This window comes from Sorex araneus, chromosome X (genome assembly GCF_027595985.1).
Source record: "Sorex araneus isolate mSorAra2 chromosome X, mSorAra2.pri, whole genome shotgun sequence".
NCBI lineage: Eukaryota > Metazoa > Chordata > Mammalia > Eulipotyphla > Soricidae > Sorex > Sorex araneus.
In genome coordinates this window covers 297,550,971-297,569,325 of record NC_073313.1, presented here as the reverse complement: position 1 = coordinate 297,569,325, position 18,355 = coordinate 297,550,971, and the positions used below count along the sequence as shown (strand labels likewise).

Here is an 18,355-nt window from a genome sequence, read left to right as displayed (position 1 = left end):
GCATTCTTTAATCCATTTTCAAGTTTATATGATTATAGCTGAGTTTTGTTCCTTAGAATTGGGGAATGGTCTCCATTTTCTTTGTGGTTAAAATCCGGGGGCTCTCTTGGGTCATTTTTCATGACACACAGATTCCTCCATTTTCAAAGCCAATAGTGATCATCACTCATGTTGTGTTTATTTTAACCTCTATATCCAGGAAAATGCTAATATGTTTAAAGATTCTCCTGGTTCCAATCCAGTTCAGCAGCACCTCCCTTTCTTCCAGTGAGCTGTGACATGGACTAGGAACATCCTTAGTTACTTCATCATGCTCAAATGAGCCAGGATTTTGCAGGTATGTTAGGCTGGAAGCCCTGGAAGACAAATTAGAATTCTGCTTCTTACAGAAATATAGAAAGAACATAACATAAATTAAAGGGAGCACCTACACAGACCGTCTCCTTAAAGGAAAATGTTAGACTTGCCAGGTGACTTGGTGAGTGACACTGTCAGAGGCACTATAACTAAGTGGCCTTCAATTTTGCCAATGAGGGAATCCAAACTTTCTAAATTCCCTACTCCACATTCTTTTATTGACACCATTATTTCTACCCTGGTAAATACCTAAATTAATATTTATGTTTATTTAATACCTACGACTTTTGGAGAAACTACTTTTGTCCTAAGTCTTCTTACTGAAAATTTCAAAGTCAGACAAAATTTAAGGAATTGTACAGGTTAGTTGTCTCTTCCAATTTAAGCCAGGGATTTGCTTTAAATCTGAAATCTGCTAAAGTTGGTAACAGTAGAAATGCTTTTTTTTCTGACCATGATTTGGCCTATAAGGAAAGATCTGGCAGTGTTTCTGCAGAGGAAATATCCAAATGACAAGATATGACTCAGAATTAGCCTCATTAGCAGTCAGATCAGACAAACGAAGGCCTCATCAGGCACTCAGGCCAGATTTCCTCTTCATAGTATTTTCTGGATTTGTCTGGTTTTAAAACATATGGGTACTGTAATTTGAATAATATGCACTTCAGTTTTCCCCATATTCCACATCTAAAGTGAGTTTTGTTCCAAAGAATATTATCCACTTAAAGAAAGTAGAGCAAGAAAATAAGTGAAGGCAAAATTTTTTCTGTAAGACACAAGGTAGTTAATTTGCTTACACTTGACATTTTATTTATTTATTTTATTTTCTGGGTCGGGGGAAGACACACCTAAGTGTGCTCAGGGCTTATTCCTGGCCCTACACCTAGGGATCATTCCTGTCAGCGCTCAAGGGACCATATGGAGGGTAGCATTTCCAACATGGATCAGCTGCAGGTGAGGCAAACACCCTTGCTGCTGTACTATCCCTCCAACCCCTGCACTGAACATTTTATAGATTCTCAATTCATCCAGCCAGACACGGGAGGAAACATGTGTCCCTTTTCTTTGTTGTCTGAACATGACTGAGTGAATCTTCCAGTCCAGAGCAAGCTTTTTCTCTTTATTTAAAAAAAGAATGATTAAAATAACCAATAAAATGTAGGGAAGAAGGTAGTAAATGATTAAAGGTCTCGCTAAAGGCAGTGTAGAAAGTCCCAAAGCTTTGTTGCATTGTTGGGGTATGTCTGAGTCAACAGAGCTCACTGTGACTTGACCCTTGGTTATGAACTCAGCTCTTATTGTCTCATGTAGACCCTTTACAACCTAAAACATAAATGATGAAGTTGCCTTCGAAGATGAGAAGGGACTCAGATACTGAGTATTTGGGGCTGGAAGGATAGATAATACAACAGGTAGGGTGTTTGTCTTTCATGCGGCTGACCAGGGTTCAATCCCTTGCATCCCATATGATCCCCTGAGCACTGGCAGGAATAATTCCTGGGTAAACTCCAAGCATTGCTGGGTATTATACTCCCCCAAACACACACACAAATAGAAGTTGAGTAACATGTCCCAATACATAAGATTCAGCAGTAGAGACAGGATTGTCATTGCTCCATCCAATTTTCTGCTGTATTCTTGTCTTCCCACCCAAGTGATACCTAAAATATGCTATGTACTTACTGTGCCAAGCATTATCCTAGGACTAGACAGACATTATTAACTCATTTAATTCCTAAAAAAAAGTTAACAGTACTATCCCTGCTGTACTCACCAAGCAATTGAGTTAACAGAAAGGATAAGGTTATTCAGTTTTTAAGTGGCAGAACTGACTCCAGAGAGTTCTTTACCACTGATGGTCTTCCACTTTGTTTCCTAACATAGTTTGGCCATTGGAATTCTGATGAAGTAGGCTAATGTGTCTTTTGCATCTCTTAAGACAACTGAATTTCATGATCTTAAGGGAGTTTAGATTTTTTTTTTTTAATTTTTAGTCCTATCCTAATCCCCCTTGTACTCCTTAGGCCCCCTCATATTTATACTCTCTAGAGTACTCTCTAGATATCTGCCCACTAAAAGTAATTTCTGATTGTATTTTTCAGAGTATTTTGCTTCAAAATGATGAGTTTACTTATTTTTATTTAACCTGTTTTTGTTTATTGTGCTACACTCGGCAGTGCTTAGGTTTTGCTCCTAGTCCTGTGCTAATGGAAAACTTCTAGCCATGCTTAAAGAACCATATATGGAGATATGTCAGCTGCATGCAAGACAAGAGCCTTACACTCTGTATCTCTCAGGCCAATTTGTTTTTTAATGTTAGGAAACGAGACACTCTTATAGTTGTTACTGTGTCTTATTTAAATAGTGACTAAATTTTTGGGGTGGACTGGAGTTTGGACCACACTCGACATTGCATAGGACTAGCTTTAGGCTCTGTACTCAGGGATTACTTGGTGGGACTGAGGGACCATGTGTCGTGCGAGGGATCCAACCCAAACTGACCACATGCAAGGCAAGTGCCCTGCCCTCTATATTATCTCTCTGACCCCATTGTGATTCAAATTTTAATTAGACTGCCTGCATGCCTAATTTCTTGGAAATCCCTAAATTTAAATAATATTATTTGGAAATGTTATTGATACTAAGTCAAATATCCTTTCAAAATAGCATTTAATATTATGAATGTTCATGTCAAATTAAACTGATTAAATTATTTAAAATAGAAGTTTCCTTTAATGAAGTAAGATATATATATTCAATAAGTATTGGGGGATTTTATGAACAGTATCTTATTCCTTTTGATATGACATACTGCTCTAGGCATTTCTTCCATATTGCTGGGGAGATTTTTCTTGAGGCACATCAAATTTATTATTTTTTGTAACATATAAGCTTACCTTTTTTCCCTGAAATCTCACTACTTAGTTCTGCTAATTTCTGCTTCTTTTTATTTCAATTTTCTACACTCTATGTAGATACTTCTTACATCCAGTTATTTTTATTCAGGAAGTCAAAACTTGCAAGCATTAAGTCCCACTGGAATCAGGTTGAAAGAAAGACCTTTAGGTTGGGAAGCTTTCATATAAAAGTAGCTTTGAATTTTTTTTGAATTTAACTATTCTTCTGATCTGGTAACCTGGGGGAAGGATTTAGTCAAAGTGTTTGGTATCAAATGTCAGTTTTGGTTTCAGTTCTTCCACTAAGTATTTATGCCAAGTATTTATGACACAGCATTGGAAGATTTGTGACACAGAAGAAAATAATAAAATAGTGGTGGCCATAGAATATAAAAGATTAATAGAAGCTTTTGATAGAGTACACATTTTTGAAGCTACTAAATTATCCATAGACTTACTTTAATAGGTAGTGTGGGAATTAGACCTTGTTGAGAGGATAAAAAGGAACCTTCGCTTATTTTCTTTTTTGCTGAGAAAATTAACCCTTCCTTTACAAAAGGCACTCTACTTAAATCAGCTAATACTTTATAGCAAACCCTCCCTACCCTACACTTTTCTTTTCGCAAGTAGGAAAGTAGGGAATTGTTAACTGTGTTTGCCTAAAGAAAATGAAATACTGTAAATCAAAGTGATTTATCATAAATAATATATGTTTATTCCCAAAGTTATATATATTTTTTCAATAGTAGAATGGTGGACTCCACAAAGAAGGAAAGAATTATTAAAACAACATGCCCTCTTCCTAACCCAGTGTTTGAAGTTTATACAGAAAACCTCATACAAGTACCTGCAACAGCTCCAACATTCATTTATAATTGTCATGTAACAGATTTTAACTTTACTGGATCACAAGGTGGGCCAGATATTAGTTAGATATTTTGTATGTTTAATAAGGATGGGTTTTTCTTTTGTTTTGGTATGGGACCATGCCCAATGGCTATTCAGGATTTACTCCTGGTTCTGTTCTCAGAGTTCACTCCTGGAGGTGTTCAGGAGACCTTATTGGGGTGCTGGGTATTGAACCTGGTTCAGCCAGGTGCAAGGAAAACACCCTATGTCCTGTATTATGTCTTCAACCCCATGAAGATGTTTCTATATGAGTTTGGCATTTACATCAATAGACTGAGAGACTGAGTGAAACATTTGCTCTCTCCAATGTAGGTTGGGACTGACCCAATCAGTTAAAGCTTCAGCCTTTAAGACTTAAAGACTGAAGCTTTAACTGATTGGGTCAGTCTTAAAGTCTTAAAGACTGAAGCTTTAACTGATTGGGTCAAAAGAACACAAGACTCAGTTCCCTCACAGGCAAGGGGACTCCTCATGCCTGGATGACTTTGACTATGTCATCAAAGTCATACTAAGTCATTAGTTGTTTCTTCTCTGTGATCTCTAACATCCGGACTGTTTCCCTGGTGTTCAGGCTTGGGTAAGAGTGGAGCATCATCCTTCTGCTTCTCAGGATTTCAGTTTCAGTGTCTGACTAGAACTGTACCAATGACTTCTGAGCACTTAAAAAAAGGTTCATTTAAAACGTTATTTAAATGTAATTTTTTAAAAAATTTACTTGTTGATATGTAATGCTTTTTTTTAAACCAGTAGTGACATTTTTCTCTCATTTTTCTTTACTGGAGTTTTTTATATCAAGATCCATGGAATACTATAAATATTCTTTTTGGATTCTAGCAAAGTTGGGGTGAGGCATCTATTTGGGGGAGCACACCTGGCTATGCTCTAGGCCTTCTTCTGGCTCTGTTTCGGGATCACTCCTCAAGGACCCTGGGACCACCATGTGGATAGTGCTTAAGACTAGCACTTTCATCTGTGTGCTATTTCTCTCCCTTCTTTATATTAAGAATTAAGAGTTTGTCTTTTTGTTGTTGACATTGAAACTTGCCACACTGATGACACTATTGTAACTCAGATTTACAAGCCTATTTTTTATGATACAGAATCTTACTACATGAAGTTCTGCATGATATATTAAGTCAAATGAGTATTGGGTTCAAGCATCTAATACAACACTTAGGCTTAGAAAAGTAGCAAAGGGGTTAGAACACATGCAAATTATATACTCAACCCGTGGTCAATCTCTGGTACCACTAGACCCTGAGCATCACTGGGTCTAGCCCTGGAGGACTACAGGGTACTCACAAGACCACATCCTCAAGCCTAGCTCTGAACTCTGGCCTACTGGGCCTCCAGGAAAGCACCTGGGGAAACCTCCAAAACAAAAATATATGAAATATGTATTTTAAAATCCAACACCAATTGATGGCACCTTATTAGACAAGCTACTTATTGCATCTGAGTCTTAGATTTTTTTCAGATGTTTATTTCTAATAAATAAATAAATTATCTTCTCAAAGTTATATGAAATGGGCAGCTGACCGTAGAAAGGTATTTCTTTAGGCTCCTGCTTGAAATCAATAGCATCAGCAACTACTGGCCTTGGTTCAGGGCCAGTAAGTCTCAGATTTCTTAAATCAAACTAACTTCATTTAACATTACAAAAATATGTATGCTGTATGTGTATATAAATCAGCAAGGTCCTAACACAAAGAAAGTCCTTGAAATGAAGCTTCTTCAAGTCTGTCACACTGATGACTGTCCTTTCCTCATATGACTATCAGGCTTACTACTTTTTATTTAGAAACAATGAGTCAGTTACATGTAGATACCTCTTAACATGCATGAATGAACTGCAAAATGTTGAATCAGCAATTAGATCATTCTGAGTGTTATTGGGCTTTTTGGAGTTGGAAAAAAAAAACCCAGTTACATAGCCATGCTAAATCCTATCATGCAGCGGAATTTGCTGATGACTGCAGAAGTTGTGCTATCAGACTTCATTCTCAACCATACATCAGCTGCACTGAAGAAAACATAGATCCTCGTGGTTGAGTAGCCCTTGGATATTGCTGCACTTTGTCTTCGATTTCGGCATCATTTCCTAAGCGCAATTTACAATCATTCACACAATAATGGTACCTTATAGTTGTGGAGCATATCTATAGATTTTTTTCACCGTGCTTTCCCATCTATTATATTATTTGCTTCTCACAACATAGTTTAATAAGTTGTTATTCATCTCTTATATAAAACTACTGAGACTCTGACAAGTTAAATAATAAATTTTAATTCACATTATCTAATATTTATGGGAGACAAGGTGTAAAATCAGCCTGCCTCCAAACACTATGGCATCATCTGTCTTATAATCCTAAGTCAATTTAAAATTCCTTAACACTGGAAAGCAAAACTTTGATGACTTGACTTATATTTTAATACCACCTTCAGATTTATCTTACTTCCTTCCAAGTTCTGAATATTTTAATTGTCTTCTTTTTCTTTTTAACCTGACCCTTGAACTATTTCTCAGTCTTTTTGGGAGAGGTCCATGTTTGATATAATTTCCTATAATCATTAATGTGAATCAGTAATCATACAATGATCTGTCTTCATTAGCTTCATTTAAAGTTTAACTTCATTTAAACTCTTATTAGCTCTGGATTCCATGGTTCTCCAATGTGCTGCTTGTAGTACATTATGCACATAAGTTTTTATAAAACTGACTTCTTTCTGTTGCAATTTTCTTAATTCTTTGACTCTCAGACTGTACAGGAAGAGAAGAGGCTGTGTCTTATTCATTGCTTTATGTCTAGTGATTCTGTGATCTGAATGTGTGTGTCCTCCAAAATTCATATATTGAACCACCAAAGGTACTGCAGTTACAAGGTGAAGACTTCGAGATGTTTAAATCACCAGCATAAACCTTCAAACATAAGATCAGTGCCTCACGAGGGAGGACCCAGAATAGACAAACAGTTATAGTCAGCCCAAGAATTGAGTCATGTTGGCACTCTGTTCTTGGCCCTTAAGCCTTCAAGAACTGTGAGGAGAGAACAAGGCTATTATTTTATATTAACCAGTGTGTTCTACAGCAGCCTGAATGGATAAGTACCTGGCACATAGTGAATACTGTACCCAAAGATATATTTATTGAATTAATGAATGTTCACTTTAACAGTCTACATGCTTTCCATTGTCTTTGGCACTTTGGTATAAATAATACCTTCAAAGTCATTAACCCCAACAAGGAGTATGGATAATATAAATGTAAGAATATATAAGAACTGCTGTGCAGGGGTTCTAAATCACAATGATTACATAGGAGACAAATCTCATAGCACAAAGATGTTTCTTTAGGAGTACTTGAATCCTTATTCACAAAACCACCAGGCCCAACTGATGAAATGGTACTTTTATATCTTGGCTATTCAGATTTCATACATAAAAGGTTTCTTTTGTGCTCTATTGACTATTTAAATTTTACTTGCTGAAAGTCTAAAAGTGATGTGCCATAGTTTATATGCCCACTTAAAACGTCAGTTAAGAAGAAAAAAAAAGCCATAATTTTAATTAGCTTTAAATTTTGTTCTGTTCTTAACCTGCATTACAAACTTGCCAAAATTCTCAGAATTCATTTAAATTGTGATGTTTCCCTGAATTTTGGCAAGTTTTTAATGCAGGTTAAGAACAGAACAAAATTTAAAGCTAATTTAAATTATGGTTTGTTTGAGAAAGGCGGGGCGGGGGGGTATACAAGGGATATTGGTGATGGGGAATGTGCACAGGTGGAGGGATGGGCGTTTGATCACTGGGTGATTGTAACCCAAACATGAATGCTTGTAACTATCTCATTTTGTTTCAATAAAATAAAAAAAGAAAAAAAAGAAAAAGAAAAAAATTATTATGTGTCAGGTTATCAAGACTATTTATCATTATAAATTAGGACATGGGCATAACCATGTCTTTTCTCAGAATAGTCAACTTTTATTTTTTATATGCCTCAAACTGTGGTGATATTTAGGTTTTATAAGATTAACATAACTTCAGTCACTCTCTCTCAGGAAAAGAATACACAATGTTCAGAGGAGTTACTGGGTGTTGGAATGACTCAGGCAGGAGTTATAGATGTAAGCTTGAAGCTTATGCTCAAAAAATTCCTGACCTATACTTGCTATTCTTTAGTCTGAGACTTTGCCTTTATCACTCATTTAGGTTTAAATCCTTAATTCATTTAATATGATTAAAGGTGCTGACTGATACACTAATTTCATCAATAAATATACTTTTTCGTGGTGGTGTACTATCAAGTGCTTAGCCTTCACTTTTAATACATTTTTGATATGTATTTATTTTTAAATCTAGATTTATCAAACATTTGCACATATTTTAAATGTCTACTTATTCCTTTAAGTTATATACATTAGCTATTTTTTAAATAAGGGGTAAAAATAAATTGCATTTTATGTGATCTGCGAGAAAGGAAGGAGGCTTGTATTCTGTAAACTCAATAGACTTTCAGAAGCATCTCTAATAACTTCAGAAAATTAATATTACAATACATCTAATGATATTCACATTTCCCAGGATGTGCTAAAAGCCACTGTTTTTAGTGAATTCACATGGCATATTGCATCTTTATGGAGATAGAGTTAATCTTTTGTAAAGAATTTTTTGGGCAACCTTGACTTGTGTAATAGCTTCTGTAACAACTTCTAATATGTTTCCAACATTTAAACTTGTATGATTGTTCACACTAAGGTGAATGGTAATTTCTGCCTCAGATTCTCTGACTTAAATGTCAAATTCTTTGTTTATCAGTTACAATCTCTCCCTCACAATGCCCCATTGTCTCTCCCAAATCTACCAGCTTTACTATTTGAAAGAATAACTACAATATCTTTACTTAAAAATTATCACAGTTTAGATTGTTACAATAATGTTAAAGTTTATGGTATCAGTGTACAAACTTACTGAACCCCCATAATCAGTAATTTGCCTATGGCCTTCCCCCAGTGTCCCAATGCTACCACAAATTTGAAATTGCTTTATTATTTGAGTAAAAATTCAAGTGGAAGTTTTCAAGGTAACATAGGGTTAGAGCCTTCCTTTAGTTCTTCAGAAATTGAACATGTTTATGTCACCATATTGAAATTGTGGTAGCTTATTCCCCTGGTTCCTTCTCCTTTCATAAATTACCTTAAACTAAAACGACCAACAAATAAGGTGATATCCTCAGCCATGGACAACAATATATAAGAAGACTCAGACAAATACAGAAGCCATCAAAAAGATTAGGTAAGAATGCCCAGGATAGTATATTATGTGACCTGCTGCAGTGACTCCCAACAACTTCCATAACCCCTGTTTGCTATCCCTGTGAAATATTACCCTCTGCCATATCCCATGGTCAATTCTTGACCGCAGTTGACTGCTTTACTGATGGCCATGCTTCTTATAGTGGCAACTGGTATTTATTGAATGGTAGATAGGGAAGGATAAAGGAGTGGTTCTCATCCTGTAAAGATAGGACATCTAATATGTGTCTTCTGATTCTTGAGCCCTGCCAGGTTGTTGGAGAACTTGTTTTGTCCCTACGATGGCCTGTTTTCTCCCTTTGCTCTCTTTGCACATATGAATCCTGAGTTCAAACTTCTAGCACATTAATCTCAGATCTTTCAACCTCAGAAATAAGCCAGTATTCAAGTAATGAATAAATAAATTAGAAAGATGGTTGATCACAGTTGAGGGATTTGACAGTCCCATGACTCAAAACCACATCTTGGTAACTTATTTCTTCTCATTATTTTTGTGTTTCTGTATTTTGACTTTAGAATTTAAAATTTTTTACTTATGTAATTTTCTAGTTCATTTTTCTTGAACTTAAATTTTTCTAATTTTGCCATTTTTCTCATTTTTTCCGAGTCAGACATTTTAAATGACTGTTTAGAAAGTATGTTTTACTCATTCTCTGCATTGTGCTTCCACTGCTTAATAATAACTGCAAGAACATCAAGGCCTTGCTGTCAGAAAGCTATATGACATTTATCATTCGATTCGTCTTTTTTATTTTAGTGCACTTAACAGGACTGGATATGCACTGTTGTTCAAATGAACTTTTACTTTAAGAACAGTGTTAGATTCAAAGAATTCCTGTGAGGGTAGTATGGATTTTCCATAGATGTCACACTTATTTTTCCTTGTTATTAGCTTATTAACATTGGGTGGCATATTTATATTAATTAATATACTGATATTGATCTATTATTTACTAAAGTCCACACTTAATTCTGATTGTTTTCAATTACCCACTACTGCCCCTTTTCATTTCAGTATCCTATCCCAGATTGCACATTTTTGTTAGAATGGCTCCTTAGATTCTGTGTGGCTGTGACAGTTTCTCTGATTGTTATTTTTAAGAACTTTGATAGTTTGAGGACTTTCAGGTCATGTACAATATATCTATAAATTATGATTTCTCAGGATCAAGGTAGTGTTATAAGTCTTTAGAAAGAACATTATAAAAGTAAAATGGCCTTCAAATAGTATCAAGTCACATACTACCAGTGTAGCTTATTAAGTTGAACTTGATCTTGGTGAAAAGACTGGGGTACTGTTTGTAAGGTACCTGTACTGTAAATTAACTATTTCCTCTGGTCATATTTTGCTCACTGAAATTATGTCATTAAATGAAGGTCACATACATCTAAAGAGTGGAGGAATTATTTTTTGCCTCCTTTGTGAGTAAAGATATTATTTGGAAATATGCATAAGATATTTTAAAATATCTTTCATATGACACATTAAAAAATGCTCCTTATCACTAATCAGGGAGATGCAGATCAAAACAACAATGAGATCCCAACTCACACCACAGAGACTGACCCACATTCAAAAGAACAATAGCAACCGATATTGGCGAGGATGTGGGGAGAAAGGGACTCTCCTTCACTGCTGGTGGGAATGCTGACTGGTTTGCCCTTTTGGAAAGCAGTATGAATGCTTCTCAAAAAAAATGGAAATCGAGCTCCCATTTGACCCAACAATACCACTTCTGGGTATATATTCTGGAGAGGCAAAAAAGTATAGTAAAAATGACATCTGCACTTACATGTTCATGGAAGCACTGTTTAAAATAGCCAAAATCTGGAAAAAAAACCTGAGTGACCGAGAACAGATGACTGGTTAAAGAAACTTTGGTACATCTACACCATGGAATACTATGCAGCTGTTAGGAAAGATGAAGTCATGAACTTTGCATATAAGTGTATCAACATGGAAAGCATCATGTCAAGTGAAATGAGTCAGAAAGAAAGGGACAGACATAGAAAGATTGCACTCATTTGTAGAATATAAAGTAACAGATTGGGAGACTAACAGTCAAGAATAGTGGAGATAAGTAAGTACCAGGACGAGTGCTCCACAGCTTGGAAGCCGGCCTCACATGCTGAGGGAAAAGGAAGCTCAGATAGAGAAGGAACTACCAAGCAAAGGGTGGTAGGAGGGCCTGCTCAGGATGGGAGGTGGGGGCTGAAAGTAGACTATAGACTGAACACGACTTAATACCTCTATAGCAAACCACAACACCTAAAAGGAGAGAGAGAGAGCAAAAGAGAATGCCCTGCTACAGAGGTGGGGTAGGGTAGAAGGGACTGGGGGGCGTGGTAGGAGGGAGGATGGGACCATTGGTGGTGGAAAATGGGCACTGGTGGAGAGATGGGTACTCGATCATTGTATGACTGAAACACAAGCACAAAAGTTTGTAAGTCAGTTTGTAACTGTATCTCATAGTGATTCACAAATAAAAAATAAAAATTATATATCTTTCATTAGAATTATCTTTCATTTGATTTACATAAATAACTTACAACCTTATCTATTTCCTTTCCTATGTTACAATCAACAATTTTTATAAGGAGTACAATTATTTTCTTTGCAATAGTCAACTAAGAACCAGTTCATGAATTCTAGATTGCTGACCCTTTCAATAGACAGCTCCTTTGTTTAATTGACCATAAACTTTTCCATCCCCACTCCATGTCTTCCTCTTACTGTTCTTCCATGAATATCTTTTGGATTATAATATTTTATACTCATATATTTAATGATTAATGAAATTCTTACATTTCTTCCCAAGTCATTCTGTTACTAATAGTTATACTAGTATTTATATTGTGAGTTATTCACTTAGCCATCTAAAAGTTGTTCTTTATTCTCCTTTAATTTCCCACAATAATGCTTTTGGATTTTTCTAAAGATAAAATTCATCATCTTTAAGGTAAGATCTACCATGACCCAGGTCTTGTCTCTTGCTGCTTCCTTTGTTGTACATAGTCCTCCAGCTAGAATGAAACCTTTCAATTCTCTAAACATAATCCTTGAGTTCTCTTTGGCCTTAGTACTTTGTACCTGCTGATATCTTCTCTATACATTTGTCCCTTATCATCTTTCTGATTCCTGGGCAAATCTCAGATTTTCAGAAGAATATCTTTCTTGTTTTCCAGTTTTAAAAGAGATCTCAGAAACATGCTCCCTAGTAATATTCTAAAGATGAGAGTATCTTGTACCATACAATGAGAGTCTGTTCTCTTGAGGAACTGAAACCTAATTTTTCTTGTAACCTGATGGTTCCAAGTGTCTAAGACATTGATAGATGTTGACCAACTGACAATACCAGAAAGGCTTAATGAGACAAATGAGGAGTGGGGAGAAAGAATTTGAGCTAACAACCATAACAGAGTCAGTAAGTCTATTAGGAAACAAGAAGAGAGGCAAAGAGTGAATTCAAGCATTTTTTAAAAGCTTACCAAGCAATACCTGAAAACAGGAACAAAAGATTAGGCTATCTGCGTGGAGTAGGTATAACACTTAGGGTCACAGAGATTAGAGAAAGCAGAGAAGCCTGGAAGTTTTTGTGGTAGGGGATAGTTTCATAAAGAAATCCTAACCTTTCTTTTGAGAAATAGCAGAATTTGAATGAGTGGATGCGAGTGAACTAAAGGAATATGGATCAAGTTCGGATAATACTGGTGCGTCTCCAGTATAGTAAAAGGACTGAACTGGTGATAGAAAGAGCACTGAGTTGAAAAGTATTTAATTCCACCATTTCTTTTAAGCTCATGCAGCTTGATTTTTATCCCCTTAAGATGTGCCCATACAATCTTGATTGGAACATTATTTCAACATTTACAAGTAATCCGGCTAATAACTGCTATTTTTCTTTATTTTCTTTCTTAATTAGGGGTGAAAGTTAGAGTTATTCTCCCTTTGGAATACTAATTTATCTTTGACTTAAAAAATATCTGATATGTGTATCTAAGACGTACTTTAATGTTCTTTATTAAAATGTGATAGCATACTTTGCCACCTTTGCTTTCTACAAGCTGCTTTTCTTAGATGATGAAATATTCTGTGACAATCTCAAGTGTCTTCACAAAGTGAGAAGTGGTACGAACATATTTTATTTGGGTATATGTCCTTAAGCTGTTTTGACCTGCTTTTGGGAATTCCATTTGTCTTAAGAACATTGATTGGTTACCTTAAATGTTTGTGATAGATTTGATTTCAATTCTCCTGAGAGGGATGATTGCTCAGTCCACTTAAAATTATAAATCTCAATTTGTGGTGTCTCTTTTAGACTTGAGGGTAGCAAATAACTCAGGGATTTGTTGTGATACATTGGTTAATAAAATCTCAAAAGGCTTTTTGGTTAAATGTGTTTAGTTCAGAGAGAAGTTCTAAAATGTATTTGGTCAATGGTCTTCGTTTCAGAAAAAAAAATCACTTACTATCACCACTAGAAATCTATCATCTGTAAGCAAACAAATAAAAGCATGCCCCCACAATCATACCTAGGGTTACTACTGCCCTTCCTGTGCCCTCCCCCCTTATGATGGCATAACACACCCTGGGAAACACAAAGTTTATCTCTACTCTTTCTGGCATTAGATACCAAAACATAATTATTTAATATTTATTAGAGCACTTGCCATGATATTTATGTAAGTAGACTTTTATATACCTCACATTATGGCAGTGAAGTAAAACAAGTCTGAATCTCTTTTTCTCTTAGTGTTGATGGAAAGAGAAAGTTTAAAGACAAATCATGGGAATTACTTTGCTGTAAGTTATAAAGCTCTATAAGTATGGTTCATTACAGAGTATATACTTACTCAATTCCTATTATGTAGGACAAATTTTATATTTGGACTTACATTTTCTATTTCACAACTTAAAAATGCGTGTTTGCATGCTGTATTTATTTTATATTATTCCTGCATATTATTTATAATGTATATATTCACATAATATGGAACTGGTAAGTAGATAACAAGGAAAAGTAGTTTTAAATAATACCAATATTACACAAATATAAAATTCAGATAATGTTTAAATTTTTTTTTTACTTTATGCTGTTGATCCCTTTCTCTCTGTCCCTCACTCACATTTGCATATGTAAGACAGATTCATATACCTATATAGATTTATATCCTTCTGTATCTAGTTTTCTTTCCATTGTAGGTTACACTATACACATATAAACTATCAACAAGTCACATAGAACAGAAAGATATATATGGAGACATGACTTGGGTCAAAAAATGTGAGAATTATGACGTAGATAAGATGTCAGGAATTACTGGAAGTATTGAGAGAAGACTTAAGATAATTATTATATAATGTGTAATGGAAATAATATGCATAATGTATCTGAATGAATAAGAACAGAGACAGAGGAAAACATCAATATCAGAGATAGAATTTAGTGTAACGGAATTATTTTGAGTATGATACTGGAAACTTCAGCTTCTGAAGAAAAAATTTCTACTGTATAAAAAATTTATGAGCTGAACAGAATAAAATGATTATGACTAATCTCTGAGTGCTTATCCAGTGCAATGCATTAGTTCTTAAATAAAATACTAAAAAAAAATAAGCAAAACACAGATAAGCATGAGCCTTCCTAATTACAAGCTTGCAATTAGTATCTAACATAATTATCATTAAATCAGAACAGGATGTGAAGAAATACTCTGGGTGAGGAAGACAAAATTCTATCCTGATTCCCATAGCTGCTGCTGCACGAGCACGATCCCGGAGGCCAACTGAACTACTTTGGACACGAGCAGTTCCCAGAAATGCCTCCAGACTGTGAACTGAGCCCCTGCCCCATGCGGCGCCAGTGGGGCAGGGTTTCTCTCTCTCAACCCTTCCTTCCTGGGCACAGCATGGCGATCGCCGCTTTTGGAGCACAAACTGGAGGTACCAGCCCGGCTGCCGTGGGATGCGAGGGAGACCCCAGGGGGCGGGGGGTACCGGCCCCGCCCTCTGCCGATACTTAAGCCCAGCGGCCACAGGTGTGTGGCCTTTTCGCTGCTGCTGCTGCACGAGCACGATCCCAGAGGCCAACTGAACTACTTTGGACACGAGCAGCTCCCAGAAATGCCTCCAGACTGTGAACTGAGCCACTGCCCCATGCGGTGCCAGGGGGGAAGGGTTTCTCTCTTCAGGCTTTTCCATCTTATGAGCACCACAAAAGAGGAGTAAAAGCTTGCAGTGATGCAATTTCTGGCAGAATTTTCCCTGGACTTTATACAGAAATCCAAAACCTAATATCGCTTAATTGTCAGCAATGTGAAACGGTTCCTTTTTAGCAGGTCTGATTTTGTGGGGAAACTCCAAACAATAATAGTGAGTTTTTTGTTGAAATATTGAAGGTAATCAAAGTAGCAGCCATTTCTCTAGACTGTGAACTAAGCCATAGCCCCACGACTGCCGAGGATAGGAAATATCCTTCTTTCTTGTTTCTTTTCTTTTTTCGGGGAGAAACGAGGCATGGTGTCAGCTATATTATGAGGTCTATTAAGCAGGCACAAATTTGGTGGCATGGAAAGGGAAAAAAAGGAAAAAAAAATATGTACTTGGAACAGCAGGACACTTGGGCAGTCTCGGACCGGGGCTGATACCAGTGCACGCTGTGCCGAGATTCTACCCTAGTGGCCACACGTTTGTGCGGTCACTTTGCTGCTGATCTACCAGAATCTGGAGGCCAACTAGACTACTTTTGGTTCCAGAAACTGCTTGCAGCCATGTCTCTAGACTGTGAACTAAGCCATAGCCCCACGCCAGCTGAGGGCAGGAAATATCCTTCTTTCTCGTTTTGTTTTGTTTTTTCCTTTGTCGGGCGGCATGGCGTCAGCCATATTATGAGGACTATTAAGCAGGCACGAACTTGGTGGCGCGGGAAGGAGAAAGAAAAAGAGTTATGTACTTGGAACAGAGGGACTTCATATCTCTTCATTCTCAGCAATGGAAAACTAATTATCAAATGCTTCCTTGGCAGTAGGGCTGTATTTTTTGGGGGGAAACTCCAACAATAGTGAGTTTCATGTTGAAATATGGAATGTAATCAAGGCAAAGAGAAAATGAAGTGAAATTTATCAGTTATGCAGGCAGGGATGGGGGGTTGGGGGGTGGGAGGTATACTGGAATTTTTGGTGGTGGAATATGGACACTGGTGAAGGGATGGATGTTTGAGTATTGTATAACTGATACATAAGCCTTAGAACTTTTTAACTTTCCACATGGTGATTCAATAAATTAAAATATAGTCTATCCCAGTGATGTCTGGAACTTTTTTTTTTTTGGCCCTTTGGGTCACATCTTGAGATGCTCAGAGATTAGTTCAAGCTCAGCACTCAGGAATCACTCCTGGTGGTGCTCAGGGAACCACATGGGATGTCAATCCGGTACAAGGCAAATGCCCTCCCCGCTGTACAATGGCTTTGACCTCCATGTCTGGGATTTTAAGGATTCACTAGCATTTAAGCTACGCTGGGCTCATGAAGGGAATCACCATCAGAGTAGCATTTATTTGAGACAGTCAAGCATGTTTATGTGGGACCAAGCATGCTCATAAAGAAATGAAAGTTCTCCATTCCTCAGTCACCCAAACTCCAGCCACTGCAGCAGAGGACTGGGTCAACACGATCATATTTGCAGTTTCCTTTGTTTTAATTTTCTTCATCACGCAATTTTATTTACGTTAGCAATATTTGGAAATGTACATTTTCAAACTTAAAATTATGGTCATGTTTAATAAAAACATTGAAACTTTAATTTGGTTTCTGAAGTTCTAAAAATGCAACGTTTCTTCTAATTTTATTTACAATGAAAACTTCTGCACATTAATTAATTCACCCCCTAGATTTATTCTAGATCTTTGTTTAATTGGAAATCTAGCCATGTGTAGTATTTAGTATGATTTTTGAATTTTAGTATCATATTGATGTTCTTAAATAATGAGGTTTACATGATATACATTTTCTTTTGTCTGTATTCTTGAACATTTCCATTCGCTTTTTTAAATAGTGTTTTCAGCTGCACCTACCAGTGCTCAGGCGTTACTCCTGACTCTGCATTCAGAAATCACTCCTGACAGACTATATGGGATGCTGGAGAATGAATCTGCATTGGCCCCAGTGCAAGGCAACCACACTACCTGTTGTACTGTAGTTCAGGCCACCCTGCATTCATTTGCAACGGAAATGCTTTTATTTTTTCTTATTTTGCTTGTTAATATGGACTTCAGCCAGAATTCTAGTTTGGTTTAGGACTGGACCTATTTGGAGAGCTAATTAGTACTGCTTAGAAAATTCTATGATGAGACTATAACAGGGAACCATAAGATCTATCTCTGCAGGCAGCATCCCCCATTCCCCCTTATAATTTCTATTTAGAGAGAAGGGAGAGTGGAACGGGCTTTTATTTTAGCATTTCAACTTCCCTAATTGTGGTGTCAGATAGAATCTTGGAAACACGAAGACAAATAGAAGACTAATGTGAAAGGAAGCTGACTAATTCTTGAACATTCAATGAATTGACTTTGAAAATAGTTTTTGATTTGCTATTAAAATGCTATGTGGCGAACTGATTTCGACAAGCAAATCATTTCTTCTGAACCACAGAAGTCTGGCTACCATAAAAGATATGATGCACCCTCATTATCAAGAATTTGACTTTTCATGCTTGCTTTGTAAGTTAAATTACTGCAGATGAGCTGGGGTGTTCTTTACCTACTAGTGACTATTATTATGTATAGAAGAATCTGAGGAAACTCCATGGGGCAAGTTCTGAGGTAAAAAGATGAACAAAATGAACCTTAATTAAAGTTGAAGTTCCTGTTTGAAATATTT

At 36.5% G+C, this 18,355-nt stretch overlaps 1 non-coding gene across 1 annotated transcript; it reads right to left on the bottom strand.

Moving 5' to 3' along the window:
• Positions 1–5,638: 5,638 nt before the first annotated feature.
• Positions 5,639–5,777, bottom strand: LOC129400688 (small nucleolar RNA SNORA2/SNORA34 family). Its single transcript, XR_008627875.1, has one exon. It is a non-coding gene; the product is annotated as a small nucleolar RNA SNORA2/SNORA34 family (small nucleolar RNA).
• Positions 5,778–18,355: the final 12,578 nt, after the last annotated feature.